We start from the raw sequence: 25,370 nt of genomic DNA, 5'->3' as shown, positions 1-25,370 counted from the left end.
GTGAAAGGGAACAATCAGTTTTAGCTGACTCAATTTTTTTATTTCCATTTTTCTAACATAGATGAATATGATGAAAATTGTTTGAAAATAAGAGGCTCACAGCTAAGTACATTATCATACTCTACTAAAAAAAAAGAAAAAAACAAACTTTCCTGGTGACGTGAGGAATGTCTAGAAATACTGCCTTCTGAAGTTTGTTAAAATGTGCTGGGAACTCTGTTACCTAATTTGACTGTTGGTGTTATTGTTGGTGCCACAAATTATTAAAATATCTTGTCTTTATAATGTACCTCCTTTGCCAGGCAGTGGTGGCGCACACCTTCAATCCCAGCACTCAGGAGGCAGAGCCAGGCAGATCTGTGTGAATTCGAGGCCAGCTTACTCTACAGAGAGAGTTTCAGGACAGCTAGGAATACACAGAGAAATTATGTCTTGGAAAACCAAATAAATGGATAAAAAAATAAATAAATTATACACACACACACACACACACACACACACACACACACACACACACACAAATATAAACTCCAAGGACTTCAAAGCTCTGTGTAAATAAGAGTAATTGGAGAAAGAAAGACCACACTACCCTGCCCCTCCTGTGTAGCAGTGGCTACTGTGATGGCCAGTAACACAATGCAGTGCAAAAACAGAATGTCAACCTTAGAATAACAGAGCTATTGTTTCTTATAGTTAGTGAGTAGTGAAATGGTAATGCAGCAGTTGGTTTTTGTCAACTTGCCACAAGCTAGGGTCATCTTGGAAGAGAGAATCTCCAAGAGAAAATGCCTCCATCAGATTGACCTGTGTAGATAGATCTTGTGGGGTGTTTTCAGATGAATGACTGATGTGGGTAGGCTCATTCCACTGTGAGTGGTGCCACTGCTGGGCACATATTCCAGGGTTGTATAAAAAACCAGGCAGCATTGGGGAGCAAGCCAGTGAGCAGGAATCTTCCACGGTCTCTGCTCTAGCTCCGGCCTTGACCTCCCTCAATGAGGTGCTGTGACATAGAAGTATAAGCTAAATAAACCTGATCATCCTTCAGCTGTTTTAGTCATGGTGTTTATCACAACAATTTAAAGAAAACTAGAATAGGTAACATAAATAATAACTAAAGCTTAATCACTACCATATATATTAATTACTATATATACATGTGAAATCTAATTCTCACAAAATGTGACTTACATGTCGTTACTAAACTCACCTCAAAGATAAGGAACCTAGAGACAAAGTTTAAATATCTTGCCTAAGAGTGCACAATCCATGCTGTATCTGTAAAATCACACTCAGGGGTCAAGGTGTACAAATTCTGTGCACTTTGAAATGTTAACTGATTTGGTCCTTCCACTTTACTGGGGTATCTTTAAGAAACCTTAGAAACTGTACATTTGAATAGCAGAGTGGCAATACTCCCATTGGCTGTTCTCAAGATCAAAATTAAAAGGCAAATAAGCATTTGCAGGGTACCAATTATTTCAGGAGCTGAGGATATTGATATGAGTAAGCAAAGAATAGAGGAAAGAACAGGAGGGATAAGATCTAAATAACAGTGTCTCCAGTGAAGTCACCAATCCAAGCAGACAGAAAAGGGTTCACTAGAGAATGTCTGTTAGTGGCGCAAGATCAAATAAGGTTAAGAACTGGTCTCATTATGAAAAACACTGATTTATTCAGAGACTCTCATTTCGTTCATGGAGTTTCGGATGCTCTCACTGAAGGGAAACTCATGATGAAACTTTCTCAGTGAGGTCTTCTACATTTCTCCTACTTAAAGGTGAACTGAAAAGGGCATAATCAAGCACTCTTTGGAATGATTTTTTTCTCTTCTCACCCTGCCAAAACCAGGCTCATGTCACTCTTAAACGCAGCCACCCGAAGCAAGCCATTTTTATGCAAGCCATGAGAGCTCACAATGTACTGAAACTGCATGAAAACAGAACCAGCTGAAGACAGGAAGAGCCATTCATCAGGAATACATGGCCTGGTGTTTCTGTGTGCTTAGGGGTGCCACTGGAAACTGCCTTAGTTATTTGGACTCTTGCATTACTTTTGGAGTTGGGCAAGTCACCAGTAGACTCTGGATATCTAATAAAATGAAAACACACTTCTTCACCCTTGGAGCAATGGTGTGCTCGTAACTTTGAAAGTACCCTCAGTTGTTCATGACAACACCTATTGAGCAGCTCCTTCTCCCACCAGTCACTGGCCATCTGTTGCCCCCAGTTTATGACATCTATATGACAACTTACATATCTTACCACTGTTGTGGGGTTTCAAAGGCAACAGTGCTTTCTTTGATTCTATTCAAATGAAAAGTTTCAGAAATAGAATTCATTCATGATAAAACGACCAAGAAGAGTCAGCATGACATCCTTTCTCTCTTCCATCATAAACCCACCCTGACATTCCTGCTAATATGCTTATTACTAAATCTCAGCAATTTAGTGTGACTAAATTCCTTAAGAAATAACATTATAGGATCTCTGTAAGGTTGTGTTTTTCTTTCTTTTGTACTACAAATAGCTAGCTACCATAGTCTGTGAGGGTTCCACTGAATTGAACAACTATAAGGAAACTCACTTCTCAATGTCCTGAAGACTAATGTGAAAATGCCATTGCTTGATTTCTAGTTCATATTTCACCTTTGGTGTGATCAGATGATAGAAACCATACAGGAATTTAAGAAAAAAAAAACTGTTGTTTATTTAAAGAGAAATGGCTGCTAGGTAAGGCCAGAGACGAGGTCTAGGGTATGTCCTAAAGTTAAGGTTGTATCTCCATACAAGGAACAATAGAAAGGAGCAGTCTCTCCAAGGGTGAGCTTCAAGGCATGTTGTAGAAGCTGTGAGGTCACTGGATAGAGGAAACTTGTGGATTGCTTCCAGTCAGAGTTGATCCCCCATTCAAAGCCAAGGAAAGCAGGTAGAGAACAAATAGGGAATATGAAAGCAAAGAGGAATTCTTAAGATAGTTTAATAAAATTATTAATTTCATGTCAGCATTATTTCCAATAAGAAACAAAGTGCAGAAGGAAAGCTTAAATATTTCAGAAGAATTCATAGCAGTCTTCCACTCATCCCAAGAAAATGTGTGTGTGTGTGTGTGTGTGTGTGTGTGTGTGTGTGTGTGTGTGGTGTGTGTGTGTGTGTAATGTTTTTGTACAAAAAGCTTTGCCTTTGTATTTGTTTACTTTCAAATTATGTTTTCACCAAGGGCATAGTAGACTCTTCCACATCTTATTAAAATTGTCTGTCTGGAAGCACAAACTTAAATTCACTGTTATGAATTCAGTAAATAAATAAATAAATAAAGTAATTTAAATAAACTCTCCTTTGTTTTTACAAAGCGGAATTTATCACTTTTATTATGTTGAAAAGCTGTTTACTGTTTTCTCCATGATCTGTAAGTTTATATAATTATTTTCTATTGTTACTTATTGAAAAGCACAAGTCACTATTATCAGTGTAAGAAGTGCCACGTATGTTTTTTTCCATTTTCTAGTTGAGGTATGACTTCTTTTTATGATTTCTATTACACACTAATTTTTAATTTTCAGTGTATTGAATGTGTCATATTTTTAGCCTTCATCCCTTAAAAAGCTTTGATAGCTACAAGATTATAATATTTCCATGCTCCATCTTAGAGTACTATTGTACCCTGTCTGACCTAGAACTCACTATGGAAACCAGGATAGCCTCAAACTCAGATAACTACCCCTTTCTGCCACCTAAGTGCTGGGATAAAGGCATGTGTCACCATGCTCAGGCTTCATCTAGTATTCTGAATTTATAACATATTTAAATAATTATGGTTTTAGAAGTCTGTTCAGTAAAATACATAAAAGTTCCATCCTTAATGTTTCACATATAAATATTTTTAGCTGATAATATGAAAAAATTCTCCTTTGTTAAGGAAGTGTGAGTGTCCACAAGCCTGTAAAACATGAAGTTTCTTGAGGTTTGTTCTAATTCTAGGAATATCTTAGAATTCATTTTGAACTTTTAAGATTCTCAATTGCATATCTATTGAATCTTATTTGCCTCTCTCTCATAAACATCTTTCCTATCTTTGATTCTAGCAACATATTCATTTCACTGTTCTGAGATCTATTATTTCATCTTCTGCCCTATTGGAAGTAACATTTTTTTTCCTGTGTGTTGCCTGTTTTTATGGTCCAATTTATATAGTTTTCATCTTTCAAATGCTTTTCTTTCTGATCTGTAATTCTCAAGTCACTTTCCTCTCCTATGCTGTCTTTTGCCCACAGTCCTCTACCATTGTTTTGCGGATCTACTTGCTTCATTATGGTGTTTCTATAATTTGCAATTGCTGGTTGAAATTAATTTTAATCCTAGTCCACATTTCTGTTGAACTCTATGGACTTCCCCCATTCCTATATTTCTTTACTTTATATGCTTAATTTGTATTCATTTTAGTGTTTATCTTAGTTACCTCTGAATGAAATAAACTTGGGCAGCTATGGGTAGCTTCAGGATGGTCCTATCTTAATGCTCCAAAACCATTTCCAAGTCATCACAGTTTTAAGTCATGACCATAGCTACATATATGAGCTTTTAAAATCTCAGCTCTCCCCATCTACATAGATGGATTGATTACAATAAGAAGTTTGCCAGTTCTTTTCATTCTGCATGTCATCAAGCTCCATCATTTTCAAATGAAAATCACCTGCTGGTTCTGTGAGAAGTTGTTTGGAAGTAAATACATATAGTTGAATTGCAGCCTGAATTACAGTAGAGATTAGAGTATAGGCAATTTCTACTTTGGAAACAGACAACTTTATATCAAAAGTAGATAGGGTATTAATTACTGCTAAGCACAGTTACATCTCTGAAGACTGTAGCAGAGAAAGAACACTATAGGTACAGTTACGTTACCAAAGTATCTTATCAATGACTTTCCTTATTGGAAATGCTGTTTCTGGTGTCACTAGCCATTGTTTCTAGGAAGCGCATGCATTGGAGGCTCTGAAGAACCTTCTATCCATTTACTGCTGTTGGGTGTCAAGAGCAATTTGGGGATTCTAATTTCCTTTACAGCATTCTAAATCCAAAATATTCTCATTCTGTTTTATGGCTGAAGCTACTAAGCCTCAGTGATCCAAAAACTCTTCCAGAAAATAAATACCCACTTTGTCTCTATTCTTAGAGAACTTGCTTTCACTAGCAATCAATGTGCCTACCAATTGGTAAAAAGAACCCCCTTCATTAGAGTCAAGAGATATAAGCTTAAACCTATGGAAAGCCATTAGCAAAAGTCATGAAAGTGGCCTCTTTATGTCGCCCATTCACAGCCACATATTTCCATTAATAGTTCAAGTCCACATCATCAAAATTAATAGAATTACTTTTATCTCTAGATGATAATGAGTTAGAATTTATTATCATCCTCAACCACTACCATCACCTATCACTGTACATCTATTTATGCAAAGAAGGGAACCTATAAATCAATGGAAATTCTTTATGTCTCAAATAAATAGTATGCTCACATATGTGTGTATGTATATAATGCATTTTATTTGTATTTATAGCTATAGATAGATAGATAGATAGATAGATAGATAGATAGATAGATAGATAATAGATAATAGATGGTAGATAAAACTGGACTTTTGTAAGAGAATGTTGGCATATGACATAATGATCTCTGTCAATGCGATTCTAGTAAACACATGAAAGATTTCTTCCTGGAGGAGTGGGATGGTAGGAACAAGAAAAGAATACCTACACATGTGTATCTTGCAACAAAGCAAGAGAAACACTTACAAGCAAAAGAAATCTTTAAATGGAAAATGAACATAAATTCTCAAACTCCTCATCCAAGCACATTGACTGATGCCAGGACTGAAGGACAAGAATGTTCCATGTCACATAAAATGCAACATACAAAGCCCCCAGAAAATGAAGCCCACTCTCTTAGGACATAGGCTGTTTAGCATAATTGCTCCAGGATCATTTAAATGTGGGATTAAAGGGTTTTAAACATGAAGGAAAGCTGAGGGGGTACCTTAAAGGTGAGAGAACTCTGCATCAAATTGTGGTAGAGATTAAGCAAATCTATACTAACCATCACATCCCCCAACAAGCAGTGAAAACTAATTATGATGTGTTGTTCTATTAACAGCAATGTACTGTCATGAGATTCCTCATTTGATATTGTACTAGCACAGTAAGAATACATCAACCTTAGGAGAAGCTGTATGAATGGCATAGGGGATTCCAAGTACACAAGACTCTGAATCTATAATTATCAGAAAATAAAGTTTGACAAAAACCTAAGCAAAATAATTGTTCAGTTATCAGCATGGCTTCCTAGGTAGAAGGATCCTGGAAGGAGAGGGTTTACAGTGGAGGTATTTCTTGAGAGTGTTTTTTGAGTATCTTCACAGCCCCTCTCAGTCTCTGTCAACCCTGCAAACCCAAAACATATCCCAATAGTACTGTGTGCTTTTCAAGATCCCCCAGCCTCACCCTGGTTGGACTACTGTCTGAACCCCTCTGGGTGCCACCAATAGACTAGAAATCTTGGAATAAATATTTACTGGTAGGTCTTGATCCAGACTGAGTAGAGGCCAGTTAGAGATTCATGGTACTCACCTCCATGCTATTAAGAATGGTGAATCTGTCACTAATCTGACTTTATGTGTTTAATGAATTTTTTTCAGTAACTTCCCCCAGGGAGGTCTGAAATTACAAATCAAAATGATTTCTGGTTGCCCAGTGGCTAGAGGATCAATTACAAATCCCTGGGCCTTTGGCACAGAGTCCTTCATAACATTGGTCTGGTTTTCCAGATTCCTCTATCCTACTCTTCACCATGTTCTCATGATCAAAGCAGATATGGTACATCACATAGTCATCCATGACCACAGTCACAGATATTGTGCTATACATTGATCGTGCTAGGTACTAAATTTGGAGTGCTCCTTGTATCCTCCTTGGAATATCTCATACCCCTGCATGTACACACACACACACACACACACACACACACACACACACACACACACACACACCAATAAATGTCATAGCACACAAATACAAACTCATAACAAATCTTCTATGCCCTAGTTCAAAAGTGCTTCCATTGACATTTTTGCTGACTACCCACACCTGTGATTCTTCAAAGAAGCTACAACATTTTGGCACCAATCATCAGGAGGTGAGGGCTGTTTTCCCCGTTTTAATCCTGGATTTGTCCAATTAATTGTTCTCACCAATATGACACAGTAAAAGTGGTGCGTGACTGCCAAGCTTGTCATTTTTATTCTGACTGTCTTTCAAAGTCACTGTCAACATTTTTAAACTCTGGGCAAATTTGATACAAAGGCCACATGGAGAAGAACCAGGATGCTCATTTGAGAAATCCACCTGGCTGCCAGACATATGAATAAAGGTCTCTCAGGCTGTCTGCATGAACTACAATAAATAAGTCCAAGAGACACCCACCACAGAAGTATGTGGCTGAGCCAAGACTCTACAGCAGGGGACTGAGCAAACAAAGCCTGCTATCTTACGACACTGGTTATGGAATGGTTTCTGATGCCAGAGTAGATCATTAGTATACTCCACCCCACACATAGCCTCATAAAACACAGCCACCGTGAATTCTGAAAGATCACAGAACTGTCCCCTCAAACTACTTCTATGAAAAGACTCACACTTTACCATAATCACTGATTTGCACATTCCTCTCCATCACAAGTTTTTGAGTTCTCTGCAAGGAGTTATGTCTGCAGAACCTCACAATAAGCCTCAATACATGGTAGACCCTAAAGAAACAAATGCTAAAGCTGTAGAAAACAGGAGGACTGGACTCTGATGGTTGGTATTATTCAAGTGTGTTCACTAAGCCCTGAGCAGAAGGAACTTTCACTCCATGAGAACGACAAACCCCATACCCCAATGGCATGGCTCACATGAGGTTAAATTTAGCAGCAATAATAGATTGGAACTTTTCAGAGTCCTAAGATTAAATAGCCTCAGATGAGCAGTATTTCACAAGCCCTGCCAATCTAGCAGCCTAGGGAACTATTTGACTTGGAAACAGCAGAATGCGATTCCAAGCAAAATCCTCTAAGACTTGGCTTTGAGTCAAAATGTATTATAAAAATAAAAACATTTGTTTTATTCAGTTCCTCTCTAGAGTTTTGTACAGCATTATCAAGAGCAAGTCAAATCCACTATGGCCTGGGGCTACTTGTATATTGCTGTTAAGAGTCTGCGCAAAGATCAGATCATCTTATTAATCACCCTCAGATCCAGTTTAGAATCTATGGTTTGTCTATATTTAGCAGGATGAAGCCAACTGTTGAATCTTCAGATAATCCACTACTGGGTGTGGACATAGAGTTCATTTTCTCCATGTGATTCAGGGTCCATTAGGACACTTGGTACTGTTTTCATCATGTATCACAATGTCCCATGCCATCTGTAAGTAAGGCTGGTAATGGAGTGCAGAGGGGATTTTCAGTCCTTGTTTTACTTCCTTGGTGATTTTTCCCTTTGTCTCTTTGCATATTCAATATTTAGCCCTAGTTTCTTTGTTTGCAATTCCTATTGGTTAGTTACAGGCTTTGCAAGCCTTAACTATAACCAAAATTAAGAAGAGGTTGGTTTTAAGAAGCAGTTTTCAAGGTGTCTTAGTAAAACATACATTGATACTTTGTCTTTATGATCTGTTTCAGTTTCTACTGGAGGAGCAAACACATTGGTTCAAGTAAAGATTCAAGTATCATTTTTTTTAAAGGAATGAAGTTTCTTTTTGTGAGGTTGAAAAGGAAGACACAACTCAAATTTGGGTTAAAATGTGTCCTCTCACCCAGGTCAAGGATGAAAAAGAGAGTTCTTTGGCACCAGTCAGAGAGCAAGTGCAGAGAGGTATTTCAGACACAGTGGAGCCAGCTTATGCCAGGAAGGGGAAATAAGTTAACTTGCCTCCCATCCCTGCCACTAGAAGCCCTGTGGAAATAAATGGTGACTAAATTGGTGATATAAATCAAATTTTTATAAACTGAACACTTACTGGTTTTATGACATTTGTGTAGGTGGGTGAGATAGGAAATGAATCATCCCTGTATCCAGAGCAATGGATCAACCAAGTTCAGTTACAAGTTTAGTAGCATTTGGATCCAAAGCTCTCCAAACCCAAGGCTCATTGGCAAAGATTTTGGGTAGATATAACTTAGCATTGTTACCTCAGAGCTGAGAGTCCCAGCTGAGCACCCAGTGCATGGGCACAATCCATTTGAGCACTTTAAACATCATACACATCATTTATAGTTTTGAAGTAGTTTTCCAATATTTCTAACAGATGATGTTTCCACAGCCATAAAAATAAAACTTTATTGGGGAGGGGTCAAAGAGATAGCTCAGTTGGTAAAATCCCTGTTTTGCAAACATGACGACATGCATTTGGACCCCCAGCACCTAAGAAAAAAGCTAAGCATGGTAACAGTGCCAGTAACTCACACATTAGGAGTGATGGTGGCGTGAAGGCAAGGAAACAAGAGAATCCTGGAAGTTCATCGGCTAGCCAGCCTTGCCAAAATGATGTGTCAGGATCAGTGGCTGTGCCTCAAATATAAAGTAGAGAGGAATTGAGAAGCAGGCCAGATGTGGACTTCATCTTCCCTTAGCACTCACATGCCCATACCCACGTTAACATGTATGGACACTACACTAAACACAGAGACGGGGGAGAGGAGAGAGAAAGGGTACTTTACTCAACATTTTAGCATTACTTTTAGACAATCAGTTAAAATGCAGGTGTGGTGATATTTTATTTTTATGTTAAAAAATAAAGTTTGCCTGGAGATCAGAGAACATAGATAGCCAACCATAAACAGAAGTCAGAAGGATGGTAGCACACATCCTTAATCCTATCACATGGCAGACAGAGTCTCTGTGTGTTCAAAAACACAGTCAAGCGTGGTGACACACACCTTTAATCCCAGTACCAACCATAGAGACCTGGAGGTCTGTACAGACAGTGACAAGGAAGTGAGGTGGCTGGGCTAAGAGCCAATGAGAAGGCAGAACAGCAAGGCAATAAAGGTGCAGGGTAGACAGGAAGAAGCTGGTTCTCTTGGGAAGCTATGGCGGCGTGGTGAGCTAAGGTTAGTTGGTAGCTATTCCTATGACTTTCACCACTATATTGGCTCTGTGTTTCTTACTTAATAAGACTGTTTAGAAATTCTTCTACATGCAAGTGTGCAGATCTTTACATGTTCAAATGATCTATGGTGAGATAACTTGAAATTTAGAATTAGAAATTCTATTGATGACAAGTTAATTTTAAGTTAAAAAGAAATCTCAAAACTCCTTTGTCCAGATTTTGTTTTCTCAGTTGCTGACCAATATGCTTCATCATGTTAATATCAAGACCCAACAGAGTACTCAAAGCATGTTTAGAACCTTAAACACTCTGCCCATTTAGTCTCAGAACTGTATATGCAAAATTGTAAGTTCCAAGCTCAAAACTTAGTATGATTCAGAGCTGAGAATTCTCAAATACTTTCTCTCTGTGTAGGAAAAATATGAAAGATCTGTAGGACTGTATTCAACCCTCTTCTGGGCATTAACAGCAACTCTAGTTTTCATTGTGACCCCTTTGTCTCCCCAATATTATGCTGGTAAGTTGCCATCCAGCATCACATTAGATGAAAGAATATGTATACAAGTATACAAATGGAAGGCTTTGCTTTCCAAGAGAAAGCTGATGTCCCAGATCAACTTCCAATCTGAGACACTTTCTCTGTATGTTTCAATCTGTTGTTTTGATTTTATGAAAAAATAAAGCTATCTTATAAGGGGAAACACATCCTACCATCCTACCAGGCTTAGGAGGTAAAGGGTTTTTCTTTTCTTGGATACTTAGGGTTTTTTCAAAGCTGCATATTTGAACCATATGTGACCATAAGTGGAACATGTTAGTTTTCATTGTGCCAAAGTTCCTAGGGGGCTCCCCCAACCCCAATCAGAGGATGTGGCTGGTCACCCTAATTTTTGAGATCTGAATGCCTTTGCTTCTGGATGGGATCCAGAACAGAATGTAGCGACTCCTTTCCCCATAATTTCTTCCATTTCATCCATAATCATCTTCCCTCCTCCCAGGAGCTTGTTTAGTTCACCCGGTGGTACCTTAATCAGTCAATTTTCCAGAGTAGAAGGAGGAGGGAAATGATTGACAGGGGGAAAGAGGAAGTTATACTGGAAAGATACAATTGCGTGTATCTTTCATGGGTGCTGGCCCAGTTCCAACATTAGCAATCATTTTGCTCTCTACTTTCCTTGTCTATTAAGTAGGAGTTTGGACTAGATGATTTCATAGATGTTTATGCTTGACGTTCAATGATTCTGAGAAATTCTTCAGTTATAACTATAGTAAGATATGTGAATTCAAATATTTCCATATATGCAGATTGCCACAAAGGAAATAGAAATAGAAGAAACCAATGAAATAATAGTTTGAACCCAGGCTCTGGAATCTGTCAATCAAATTAGCATCATCTTCTCCCAAAGGCAGGCTTTTCGCTAAGTGGATATAGCAGAACTGGTGTATCTGACCAAGAACTCCAGAGCAGAAAAAACAATAAGTTATCTAAATATGCACACATTTATGCATTTAGCTCAGTTGTGTGCTGTGAGGCCTGAAACCCATAGATCACAGGGCAGAATGGAAACAGGTAGGAGCTGATGTTACTGTGCTGACACAGAATCCCATCTTCTCCTGTTTCTCTTCTCAAAGCTTCCAGTTCAGGGGATGAAGTCCACTGACTTCATCAAAGGAGCTGCTTGCAAATCTACAAAACGTCTTTACAGAAACCTCCTGATTAGCATCTGATTGAACAACCAAATTATCATATTAACCAAATTAACCATCCTAGGGCTCTAAGCACTGAGTTAACAGTGTTCCCTTTTCAATGCAACTGCATTAGGGATTAAACAAAATGGAGTTAACTCTAAAATTTGGCAGAGCCAAGCACAGACTCCGTGTTGCTGCTGCATGCCAGCGTAATGCTTCTTTCATGACTCTCATTTGTTGTCATGGTATTTAACAAGACAGGCCACCTGATGATTGAGAAGATGACTTTGTTGCCGAGTCTTTTATGCTTAAGAATATTTAAGGATTATCTCATTTACATATCCATCTCTATGTACCTTCTAGTTAGGTTTTTTTTCCCCCAATTAAATAGGAATAAACACATGAAATCCCAGAACTGTGTAGGCTACTCAAAATTAGATTGTAAATTCACATTTAATGTCCTGATGCCTCCTACATTAGCTTTGAAATTTTCAGCAGAATATTTTTAATAATGGGTAGATTACAACTTCAAAATGAATTTATTCTAAAGTTTGCATAGAGTGTCATTACTGGGTTTTTTGACAACATTTTCTGACCTGTGACCTCCTTCTATGTGAAGAAGCATAGAAGAATCTATCAACTCCATAAAGATATTTCTTACTCCACATAAAAATCTCTAAATATGTGTAAACAGCTTCATATGTCCCAGGTGGCACTACGAGTTGCTACTATTGTTTTTCTAATAACCACTGTGCTTCTGGACTCAAGAAAAAAAACTGTGGTATTGGCTCAATAGATAGAATTCATATAAAAGATGTTAAACTGTGCAGCACAGTTCTATCTACTTAAATAGTTCAGACAGGTCACTTTTAAGCAATGCAGTTAGGCTTTTTAAAGACTTTTAGAGTCAGATATGGGTACCTGTGTCTTTTGAATAACTAAATCTCAGGTACTTTTTCACACTGACAACAAAAAGCAAGAACCATGTCAATGACTGGGGAATTTATTTCTCATACAAACTCAGCATTCCTGGGCTTGGTGATCACCTGTACTTTAGTTTATACATCAAGAAGATAATACACCTTCTGCAGAGGACCATTGTCCCTCCCTCACCTCCAGCCATCCATTTACATGACCCATCCTTCCTTCCCCAAGCATATTTTATAAATTATAAGAAGGGAACTGAATTTGGAGGCAGCCATGTTCTATGAAAATATACGATATGTCCCACGGAAGGTTCACTGTGGGGTGTGGGTCAGGGACATCTCAAGGGAGTAATAGAAGAGGGAGGACTACAGGGGCAGACTTCAGGAGCCTCCCTTACCCACAATTCCTTAAATAACTTGATAATATTTCCTTAGTGGTGAAAATATTTCCAGAAACGGGAGCATTTCCTTAAGTATTCTTGCCAAACTCAAGTTAATATGAAGATAAGAATATGTGTATGAGCACTCAGCATCTTTATTCATAACAGTGAAGTGCTGGAAAACCCAGAGGCCCTTAGAGACTCTAATGGTTAAGTAAACTTGTATGTATACCATGCATGTATACTATAAGATAAAACAATCAGAAAAGCCAAACTGTTGACAGACACAACAACTTGCATCCAGGATATAATGCTGAGTAAAGAGTGTTAAACCTAAAAGACCACATGCTTTATGGTTCCATTTATGTGCTGTTCTTTAGGCAACAGAATGATAGGAAGGAATGGCTTTGAAACTTTCAGAGGTTCAGGGAAGGGGAAGAGGGAAGCATGTCTCAGAAAGAGTAAGACAAGCTCCCTATAACTACATCCTCTATTTCTTGACAGCATAAATGGTGATGCTCTGGGTATAATTAGACTCTGGCTTTGAAGGTGAGGACAACTTACTGTATGTGAACTATCATAAGATCAAAGAAAAAAGTTCAGCCTAAGTATTAGTTGTGCATGGTTTATGAGCCCATTTCTGCATAGCTACTACTCTTTTCTGTATTTATCTCTGCACCTGCACCACACTGTAGCTATATAGTAACCCTCAGAAGAAGTGTTGAGCTGACATGCTTTTGCATGCCAATTATCCCAAAACTCAGGAGGCCAAGTTCAAGCTCAGCCTGGGATACAGAGCAAGACCTTACCTTTCAAAACAAATAAGAAAACAAATGCATGGATGTAGAATGACTCTTCTTGTCTTTTTCCGTGTTTACAAAGACATCAAAGATCTTCCTTGATTACTAAGCTCAAATACAGTTCAACAGGATATGTGTATCTGCAGATTTATTTTAAAAAAATAAGCTTGTATATGTCAACAAATTGTCTTGTCAAGATCTGGATGAGAATTAAATGAAACCTATAAATCAACTTGGGAAGTACTGATATCTTTGGTTTTTTTTTTTCCTGGAAAATTCTAATTCATAAATTCTACATTACCCTCAAAGTATCCAAGTCTTTCAACTATTTATTCCTTGCTATTTCATTATATTTGCTACAATTAAAGTATCTATTTTTAATGATTTCTGAATTTTAGTTACCAGTATTCATTCTAAGTATTCATGTATTTACTTCAGGGAGTAAAATATCAGACTAAAAATGATTTCAGACATAGGGAAGAAAAAGCCTTTAACTTTTAATCTTTGGTTAACTTGTCTACTGAAGACTGGAATGCTACCAGAACCCCCCCCAAAAATAAAAATTCATTCTACTTTCTCCACTTTTCCAGCTCCTCCCTGAAGCCCAAATGTGCTCCATTGATTTGTGACCACTTACATCTAAATGTAGAGCAGTATTATTTGCTCTGTTCCAATTCAAGTTTGAGTCACTGTGCAAGGAACTTCCAAGGTGTGTGTGTGTGTGTGTGTGTGTGTGTGTGTGTGTGTGTGTAATGAGGGAAAGCTGTGTTTTCCATGACTTCCTCAGTTCTCTCTGCCCCTGGTTTCCCAAAAGCAGACAAGGGGGATTTTATGGAAGAAACAAAAGGGTTGCAGGTAGGTTCCTGTGTCGTCTGGCGTCTGCTGTACACTTTCTTGATTACAGCAGTGGCCTACTCCAGCTAATCTCTTACTCCAAAAATGTGCCCTCAAAGAAACAGATACGGATACCTATTCTAGGGGACCCTCCCAACCCTAGTGCCATGTCATCACACCAGTGTGACCACCTCAGCTCAGCAGCAGGACACACTCAAGCAAGAAACCTACAGCACAATTTCCTCTGGCTGGTGAGAATGAAATCGATCCTACTTAGTTAGCTAGTTAATCTCAATCTCTCAGAGCCTACGCAGTATTTCTTAAGAAGGGTTGAAGTGGGGTTGTTTGAAAAGAGCAAAGCATTTGCAAAACTCTAATTTGTGTGCTTCTCTTTGTTTCCAAGCCCTTCTGTTATGAGTGTTCTTTAGACCTGTAGGAGCTAACTGGCTGCAGGGCCACAGCACCAAATATCTTTCTTAAATCCTGCCATGGGATACTGTTTTACACATTTCTAAAAGTAAAGAATCCAGGAGCTAAGCGTTTCTGGCCCAGGGTATGCCATGAGGTTGTAATCATGATGTTGGCTTGGATTCCCATCTTCTGAGAGCTTGAATGAGCTGGAGATTCACATTCATGATGACTCATAGAATTGGCAGTAAGAATCTTCACCACATGAGCTTCTTCCTAAAGCTATGCACAGTGTGGCAGCTGGCTTTCTTCAGATCCATCGTCCGTGTAAGAGAGCTGAGGGAGAAAGGCAAGGGGGTGGGGAAGAGGGAGACATTCGGTCATTCCTTTTGGCATGTTCTATCTGTCACACAGACCATCTCTGGTACAATGTGGGTGGGTAAATAATAGGAGGCCTTGATATGAGGCTTATCTTAGATACTGACATTTATATAGTTCAACTATTTGAAAGTTCATAAATTCGATGATGGTGGAGAATAAATGAGCCCATTTTATTAGTACCACAAACTTCTTAAGATGAAACTATTCGCCTGAATAGTATTATGCCTATCAAGAAATTAAATTTGTAGTGAAAATCTCATGAAAAGGATGTATATTGGCCCATATAGTTTCTCTGAAGAATTCTATGAACCATTAAAAAATTCGTATCAATTTTATATAATTTCTTCCCATGTGATTTTATGAGATTAAAGTTATCCTGATACCAAAGCCATAAAAGAAAGTACCAGGAAAATAAATAATATACTAATATCCTCTATTAATTTAGATGTGAATGCCTGCAATAAAATTTAGCAAACTGAGTACAGCAATGTACAAAATTAATTCCACACCATGACTAACTGGGCTTTCTTTCACATATGCGGGACTAATTCAGCATTCAGAAACAATCAGCATAATCTGCCGTATCAGCAGGTTAACGAAGAGAAAACATGATCATATCAGTCAACACAGGAAAAAAAGGCATTTGATAAAAACTGATACCCACTCATGGTTTTAAAAGAAGTCTCAGAAAAATACGAATACAAGTGAACATTTTCCATTGACTAAGGCCCATCCATAAAAATCCCACAAACATCATAACACAATGATAAGTGACTTTCCTGCTGTGTTTGTTCTCTAAGATTAGGAACATGATAAGGATGATTAAGGGTTTTCTTTTTATAAATCTTAATCAACATAGTTACAGAATATCTAAAGGAGGCAAAAAAGAAGATTGGAAGTTTGAAAGGAAGAAATAAATCTATTTGTAGATGATAAGATAATTTCATAGAAAATTCCAAAGAATCTTACCCAAACAAAAAAAAAAACAAAACCTTCATGTTTCTCTTTCATATATATATATATAATAGAGAGAGAGAGAGATACACATCTATACATATATATACATACTATATACCCACATATGTATGTGAAATTTGAGTAAGATCCTTTCTTAGCTATTGACTCAATCTCAGGATAGACCACATTATAGACATGGCTGAATATCAGAAGTAGTAAGAGAAGAAAATAATCTTGGCTATGTGAAACAAGTTAAGAAGAATCTAAGAAGTGAAGGGAACTTGAAAGCCAGGAACAAGCCCATGCTGAGAGTTCCAGGGTCTAATCGTCTGCTGGGGAAAGGAGAAGCCGCTACTCTTGAACTCACAGGTTCTGCCAAGTGAAGAGAACTGTGCATCTCATCATTTCATGTGCATTTATGAAAGATTTGTTTTACTTTTATTGGTGTGTGTGTGTGTGTGTGTGTGTGTGTGTGTGTGTGTGTGTGTGTGTGTAGGGAGAGAGACAGAAAGGGGGGGCATCTGAGTGTGCTTATGCATATGCAAGCAGGTCCCTACAGAGACCAAAAGAGAGCGTCAGATCCCCTGGAGCGAGAGTTAAAGGTGGTTGTAAGCTACCTGACATGAGTGTTGAGAACCAAGCTCTGGTCCTGGGAAAGAGCAGTAAGTTTTCAACCACTTAGTTGTCTCTCCAGTTCCATTCCATGTGTGTTCTGAGTTTATATCTGTAGAGCCCTAATGACTGTACATGTAGGGTAAGAGGATGTAGTGATCATTTTTGTTAATGTATTACAACCCAGAAGCCTAGGAAGAGCAACTCAAAGCAGCTCCAGAAAGCCTTCCAGACATTCCTGATCTCAGTCTACTCCAGCTACAATTATCTCTACATCAGAAATTCTGTTTCACTCCCGGAGTAGCAAGAGCCTCGCACACTGGAAGTAAAATTGGGACAGACTTTACGTTGCATAGAATCTGGTAAAAGAAGCAGCCACTGATACTCAGTGACTGGATATCTCACCTCTGGAAATCAAAAGGGTTGGAGCCTTGATCCTATGAACACAGTGTTACACTGATTATTCAGTCAGTCCCTGGAAATCTGAAGGTAGTAAGATGACTTTAGCAATTAATTACTTAGTCTTAGTGGAGAGTAACCAAGCACTGGGTAAGCTTGGCTCTGTTCCTCTATGTTTCCATAGAGTCTAGTCTCTTTGTTGTAAGACACCAAAAAAAAATGTTAAGAATTAAGACCTGGGATTTGGAATGTCCATAGATATTCCATCTGCTTTTAAAAGTCTCTGCAAAGGGCTCTTCCATAGTCTTATCCACCCCTACTCCCACATATAAAGATAAGAGCCACTTTACTGTTCATAATAAATGAAAATGCACAGACCATTTCAGAAGATGTGTGACTGGTGGTGTTTTGAGACATGCTGGGTTTGTTTGACCAAAAATATCTAGTGTGAAGTAATTTGGGTCCATGAGAAAGCTTGTCCTTTTACTTTATGCTTTATTGGTGAAAAGTAGTTTTAACCCCCCAACCCTCAATGATTCATCTCTGAAATGCAGACAATATTATCTTCCCTATTTGTTATAAATGATTGGTGATTCATCAGTTAATGTGTGTTCCTGCCAACTTCAGACTAAAAATAAAGTTCTAGGCTAGCTGGATGACTCAGTGGGTAAAGGTAGTTGTCACTGATCCTGGTAAGCTGAGTTCTGTCTCTAGGCCCCACATGATGGAAGGTGAGAACTAAGTCCCACAGGTTATCCTCTGACCTCCACAAATAAGCTACGGCACCTGCCTGAGTGCACACACACACACACACACACACACACACACACACACACACACACGGAGAAGGGTGCACATATACACAATAAATCATAAAAGTCAAAGTAAATAAATTCTAAAGGATGTATTAAATTAAAATAAAATCACACTATAGCAGGCTGTCTTGGACAGCCAGCCCCAAAATCATGACACAGAGACTTAGTATTAATTATGAATGCTTGGCCTTAGCCTAAGCTTGTTTCTACCTAGCTTTTTAAAACTTAAATTAACCCATTTCAATTAATCTACATGCTGCCCTGAGGCTTGTTTACCTCACCTATGTGCTGTCCATCCTTTTTTTCCTGCTTCCTCCATGTCATACTGGCTGGCCCCTGGCTGGCTGGCCCCTGGCTGGCTGAGCCCTGGCTGGGCCCTGGCTGGCTGGCCCCTAGTTGCCTGAGCCCTGGCTAGCCCCTGGCTGGCTGGCCCCTGGCTGGCTGCCTGGCTGGTCCCCTTTTCTCTCTGCCCAATAGCCCTACCTCTCCCTCCTCTGCCCAGCTATTGACCATTCAGCTTTTTCTTAGACCAATCAGATGCCTTAGGCAGGGAAAGTCAAACAGCAACACATCTTTACACAGTTCAACAAATGCAGCATCAACAAAAGCAACACACCTTTACATAGTAAAACAAATATTCTATTCCACACCATCACACAATTTGCCCTGCTTCTTCTCCTCCCTCCAACCCTTCCCATGGGCCCCGCCCCAAGCTCCCTCTCAAATGCATGGCCTCTTTTTCTTTGACAACTGAAAGTAGTTCTGCTTTCATCGTACAAAGCACATCTGGGACAGGCAGTACCACCCAGGATCCCAAGCACAGCAGAGTAGAGCCTCAGTGTGCCATTTCCACCTGCATTCGCGTTTCTCACTCTCCACTGTGCGGTGTCAGGGACTCAGGCTGGACCATTGTGCCACACATCTTGACCCTTTGTTTATCTCACTGGTAAAGAAAGTGCATGATCTGCACTCGTGTGTTCAGACTTCCTCCTCAACCTAGAACAGTCTCCTCTGGGAATTCCCAAAATAGGATCTATGCCATTGACCTGGATTGTAACATTAGTCATCTTTCTACCTCTTTTTCTGTGTTGTTTCCTTGGGGAAATGAAATGATGTATTCTGATTGGTTATTTTCTGTTTCTGTTTAAATTTGTGTAATTTTCATAACATAAAATCTGGTGTTTTGAACATAGTAAATGTTATTTTTTTTATTTCTGTGTGCATGGATATGTATGTTTGTGTGTATGTGTGTGTACCTGGCCATGGTAGAGCACCTCTCACTGAATCTGATTCAGTTCACAGATTTGGCTAGACAGGCAGGCTAGCAAACTCCAGGAATCCTCCTGTCTCCACATCTCTGGCACTGGGAAACATGTTAAACACATTACCATACCTGCTTTTTAGGTGGCAGCTGGACATATGAACTCAAGTCCTTTATACACTGAGATCTTTCCCCAGCCCAATAAATGCTTTTAAACAATTGAATGACTGAGCAATGCTGTGCTTTTAAATTCGAATCCATATAAATTAAGACCTGATATCTGCCCTCCATCTTTCTGAAAGATGAATATGGACAGTTTTTCCCTAGAAATTTCCTAAAGAAGCACATATTTTCAAAGAATCAATGGTGTTATGAGGCCCAAGAGAGCCATGTGTGACCAACAAAGAAGGCAGAGACTCAATCTTCAGCCTTGGGCAATAATTCCCTAGAAACTGAAGTTCTCTTTAACAAGCACCTGTTCTCTCAGCATGTAGAAGCTTTTGAGGCAGCTGCAGGACATGGAAAGGCTGCTCAGGGATGGAAATCCAGTTCAGCACACTGCCCTGGGAGGATCATATCCTTCTCTCAGTCTCTTTCCATAGCCACAAAGAAACCCAGAGTGGGAAGCTTTTGCCTGGGTCGCACCCATGTTAGCCCCCAGGTGCTCAGGAATTTCCAGTGTTTCAACTGCAGAACACAAGCACCTTTCAAAGGAACTGGGGGACTTAAGTCACCTAGAAAAAACAAGCACAAAGGAGATCTGAGAGGATTAAGATTTTACAATTAATCTCTCAACACTTCATTTACACACACACACACACACACACACACACACACACACACACACACACAGCATTATGGCTTCAGACAAGGAACCCTAGATTCTGCTTCTTGCCTCTTCATGGATCTACCTTAGCCCACTTGAGAACTGGCTGACACCATGACCAGATCTGTTACACTGACCTGCAGGTCACTTACTAGTTAGAAGTTCTCATTGCTGCTTCTGGAGAAGCCAGTCCCATCTGAGACTTCTTATCATTGCTTATTTCCAATCATGGCTCCCCATGTCAAGGCTTAACCACAAGGACAAATGTCCTTAACTAACAAAAAATAATACCCAGGGCTGGAAATGTACTCAGTGATAGAGTACTTTCTTAGCAAGTATGAGGCCCTGGGTTCCTCCACACCAATAATAATAATAATAATAATAATAATAATAATAATAATAATAAAAAATTTATTATTATAAATATTATAATATTTATAATATAATAATATTATTATTATTATAATAAACAATATCAATATCAGGCACATCCAGAAATGTGAAAGTAATGCAAGATCATGAGAACATTTCTATTTTGCCAAGACAGACTTTTTTTTTTTTTTTTTTTTTTTTTTGGTTTTTCGAGACAGGGTTTCTCTGTGTAGCTTTGCGCCTTTCCTGGAACTCACTTGGTAGCCCAGGCTGGCCTCGAACTCACAGAGATCCGCCTGGCTCTGCCTCCCGAGTGCTGGGATTAAAGGCGTGCGCCACCACCGCCCGGCGCCAAGACAAACTTTTTAATTGATTCAAGAACCATAATTGTCTAATCAAGTGAAAATTTTCATGACAGACACATAAAAACATGAAAGCACTGTACAACTAATCTACACAAAAGAAATGAATAGAACTAATGCTCAATATAACATCACATTTCAAGTCAAAAGCTGATGAAGAAGTCACCTTAACCGAGTAACTAACAGAAAAGACACTTGAGAGGAATAATTTATATTGGCTGAATAAGAAAAAAATGTCCATAATAAACACTGCAGATGCATACTACTTGTTTAAAAATAAAAAATCTTTGCAAATTTAGATCTGAAATTTTTAAACAAGTGATTTGGATTTGGTGGAAATTATGACCACAATGTAGTGTTCAAAGTTGCATATGAGTAACATTTTGTTTAAACAAAATTTAGTTCTTTGCAATATTTATACTGACAGAAATTTATCATCCAAATCATTCCAGTGGATTAAAATAAAAATTTGTATGACTTATGGTGATTTAATTCAGAATAGATATTTGATGAAGGGAATTAAATTGTTTTACTGCTGTTTACTCCAGAACATTGTTTTCAGAAAAAAAAATCAGTGCATATGTGTATAACCACAGTGAGAAAATAGGGAGAGTTTAAAAACAGGCTGGTGTTCAGGTGTTTGGATCAAATACACTTCCCTTATGGAGAAAGGAGAGCGTTAACTCAGTATGTAAAACTGGGCCTATATGGGGAAGACATCATCACATACTCTATTCTTCCTCACCTGAAACTACTTTCATGTCCTTGGGCATTTTTTGTGACCTTAGCCAATGACAGAGTGATTTCATGATAAACTCACTCTCATAAAACATCGTTAAGCACCAAGCTTTCATTCCAAGCAACTTAAGTTATCTTGCACACACCATCTAGACCATGGACCTGCCATTTCAAGATGGGGCTGCTTTAAAATATCAGAGGCAGCAGCCCAGGAGAAATCAGGAAAAAGTTGATCTGTCCTACTGTGAAGGTTGGAGTATACAGATCCCAGCAGAGAAGAAAGGGGATGCCAGTCCTATCCCCTTGCAATTTCAGGAGAGATTTACAGTGTCTGCTCCTTGGCACACAGACTAGGCCAGACCAAATCACATAGTGTAGAACTCCCACCACACTCTGGAAACATAAAATTCAGAAACGTTTGTAGTTGGAAGGTTTCCTGTGTCCTGGCTTGCCAGCAGTCAGGACAACTCTCTCCCAGTCACATCCCCCAAGTAAACACACAGAGGCTTATATGAATTATAACTCCTCAGCTGTATTACTGATTAGCTCTTACATTTAAATTAACCATAATTCTTATCTATGTTTAGCCACGTGGCTTGGTATCTTTTCTCAGTTCTGCCTTGTCATCTTGCTTCCTCTGTGTTTGGCTGGTGACTCCTGACTCAGCCCTTCCTCTTCCCAGAATTCTCCTTGTCTGCATTTGGATGTTGGATCATCTGGGCCATCATGTCATTGGAGACCTTTCAGGGGGTCTTGGCTGCTTAAACCATATTAGCCTGGAAGCAATCCACAGGTTTTCATCTTCTGTGGAAACAAAAGCAGAACCTCTTTTCCAAAGCAATATATCCTTAAGGATTTTGAAGTCAAGATACCTTTAAAATATACATATTGGTTTATCTGAGCAGGCTTTATAATCAAATATCTTTCTGCAGTTAAAAATCCCAAAGACAACATCATCCAGACTCTCTGTGTTATATCCATCTTTTCGTGGCTTATTTTTTATGTTACATTCACCGTCTCTTTAAAGACTTTATTTTTTAAAACTAAATGTAGTTTTAAAACTAAATGTAGGCTGGCCAGCAGTCAGGACAAATCTCTCCCAGTCACATCCCCCAAGTAAACACATAGAGGCTTATATGAATTATAACTGCTCAGCTATTAGCTCAGGCTTATTACTGATTAGCTCTTACATTAAATTAACCCATAATTCTTATCTATGTTTAGCCACGTGGCTTGGTACCTTTTCTCAGTTCTGCCTTGACATCTTGCTTCCTCTGTGTTCGGCTGGTAACTCCTGACTCAGCCCTTCCTCTTCCCAGAATTCTCCTCATCTGCTTGCCCCACCTATACTTCCTGCCTAGCTACTGGCCAATCAGTGTTTTATTAAACCAGTGTACAAAAGCATTATCCCACAGCATAGAACTCCCACCACTCTCTGGAAACATAAAATTTAGAGACGTTCTTTATTCTCTTTTCTTTTTTCCCTGTAATCACATGAAGGTTCTTCCTTCTAGCTGCCACCCCTAATCATGTTATACACAGTGGCTATCTCTGAGGACTACCATTAAAAGGAGTATCTCTCTTAATGGCTATCTCTCCTCTGGGTTTGGAAGCAAAGATATTCTCTCTCCCTTTAAGAACCCATCATGCTGCCTTTGGGATGAGACTGCATCTCCCCTAACATTCTCTAATGCTCTCCCACTTCAAGCCTGTTTACGGCCCCAGGGATCACAAAGATCTTTTTCTCTCTTTCTAATGAATCTCAGCCAAAGGATAACTTCCTATCAGACCTTTTCCTAATCCCAAGGCATTAGACCAGTTCTTCTCTGGTGTAACAGTGCCCACTTCACAGCTAGACACTGTGGACTTGAAATGGGTAAAAGAAAAGAAAAGCAGGCCTGAAACAAGTGGAGTTTCTTTGGGTTATTTTCAATTCTCCAACTCCAGTTGACTCTGGAATGGGTGTGAGAACAAAGCTGTCCTCTTATCTCCCTCTGGGCAGGAGGTGACTGTATAATGGGGAAGATTGAGTGACTTGGTGACTAGCCTGATGAGTGGACTCAGGCTGGGATGCAACTTTCACTGGTCTACTAGGAGTTCTGTGAGGAAACAAATTATCACTCTAAGTTATTCTTAAGCACCCCCAAATGCAGCTAACCATCACAGCTCTCCCCCTTCTCAGAACCATGTCTCACACAGTATCCATAGGGCATTAAAAGCACTTGCTTTCTGATTTGTAAATCATCACTAAATTTAAATGCATCATTTGGGCAGACTACATCTCATATGCAGTTGTGTTTTAGCAGAAGATCCCAAGAATACATTGCTTATTGATTTGACTTTAAGTTAATATAAAACTCTTATTTAGGGATCAATATTAACTGAATACTGCTCATACTCATAAAAGATTTGAGGAATGAAGTAATTGATAAATTTGGAGATTAAAATATATAGAAAAATAATCCCTGTGGTAAAGAACAAATCAGTATATATATACTTATATGTATATATATATACATATGACTATATATGAATTTACAGATATATATGGAGAGAACAAGAGACAAATACACACTGAGAGTGAGAACAAGAGGAGAGAGAGAGAGAGTCTCATACCTTACTATCAAGCTAAGTATCCAATACTAGATGGATTAATGATTCCACATGTAAATGTTAAGAACAAATAGTTAGCAAAACAGAGGCTAACACTTCTTCAAAGACCACAAAAGTGTCAGACATAGAGGTAAAAATAATATATTAAAGTATAAAAAAGACAAATTCTTTTATTTTTTTAAATAGTCCTCTAAGCACAGTTAGTGTTGCCCAAATGTACATGGATATGGGCAATCCCCCAGAGCATAGGAAACCTACCAGTTACCTAATCTTGAATGAAGAATTATTCTCCCTCAGCAACTCTCCACTGAATGGCCTCTTAGTGTGTGGTGGGGCCTAGAGATCCCCTACTCTATTTATTCAGGGATTTTTGTCTGACTCAGTATTGCATAGGTTTTATGCAGGTACCCAGAGCTGCTATGAATTATGATTGCAAGAGCCAAGTCATGTCCAGGAGACATCATTTCATCCTCTCCATCCTGGGCCCTTACATTTCCTTCCCTTGATACTCCCTGAGCACTGGTGGTGATGGGGTTAATATAGATGTTCTATTTAAGGATGAGATCTCAGTCTCTTATTCACAGCCCTTGGACCAGTTGTACTTCATTGACTACTGTCTGCTAAAAAAAAAAAAAAAAGCTTTTCTGAACAAGATTAAGAAGGCAATTTGAGGATAGTATCACCATTTAGTGAAATGCAAAGTTTCACCCTGGGGTCTATGACCTTCCCAGCCATGGGCTTATGACCAGGATTATAGAACCAGACAGGAAACTCCTTCCTGTGGAGCAGGCCTTAAATCCTACCAGAAAACAGTTAGTTAGAAAGCGGTATAATAATCAGGTCAAGTTTGCTGC

This window comes from Peromyscus californicus, unplaced genomic scaffold, assembly GCF_007827085.1.
Source record: "Peromyscus californicus insignis strain IS unplaced genomic scaffold, ASM782708v3 Scaffold_11__1_contigs__length_118956290, whole genome shotgun sequence".
In the NCBI taxonomy this organism is placed as follows: domain Eukaryota; kingdom Metazoa; phylum Chordata; class Mammalia; order Rodentia; family Cricetidae; genus Peromyscus; species Peromyscus californicus.
The sequence above is the reverse complement of the archived record's forward strand: the minus strand, read 5'-3'. Positions refer to the sequence as shown.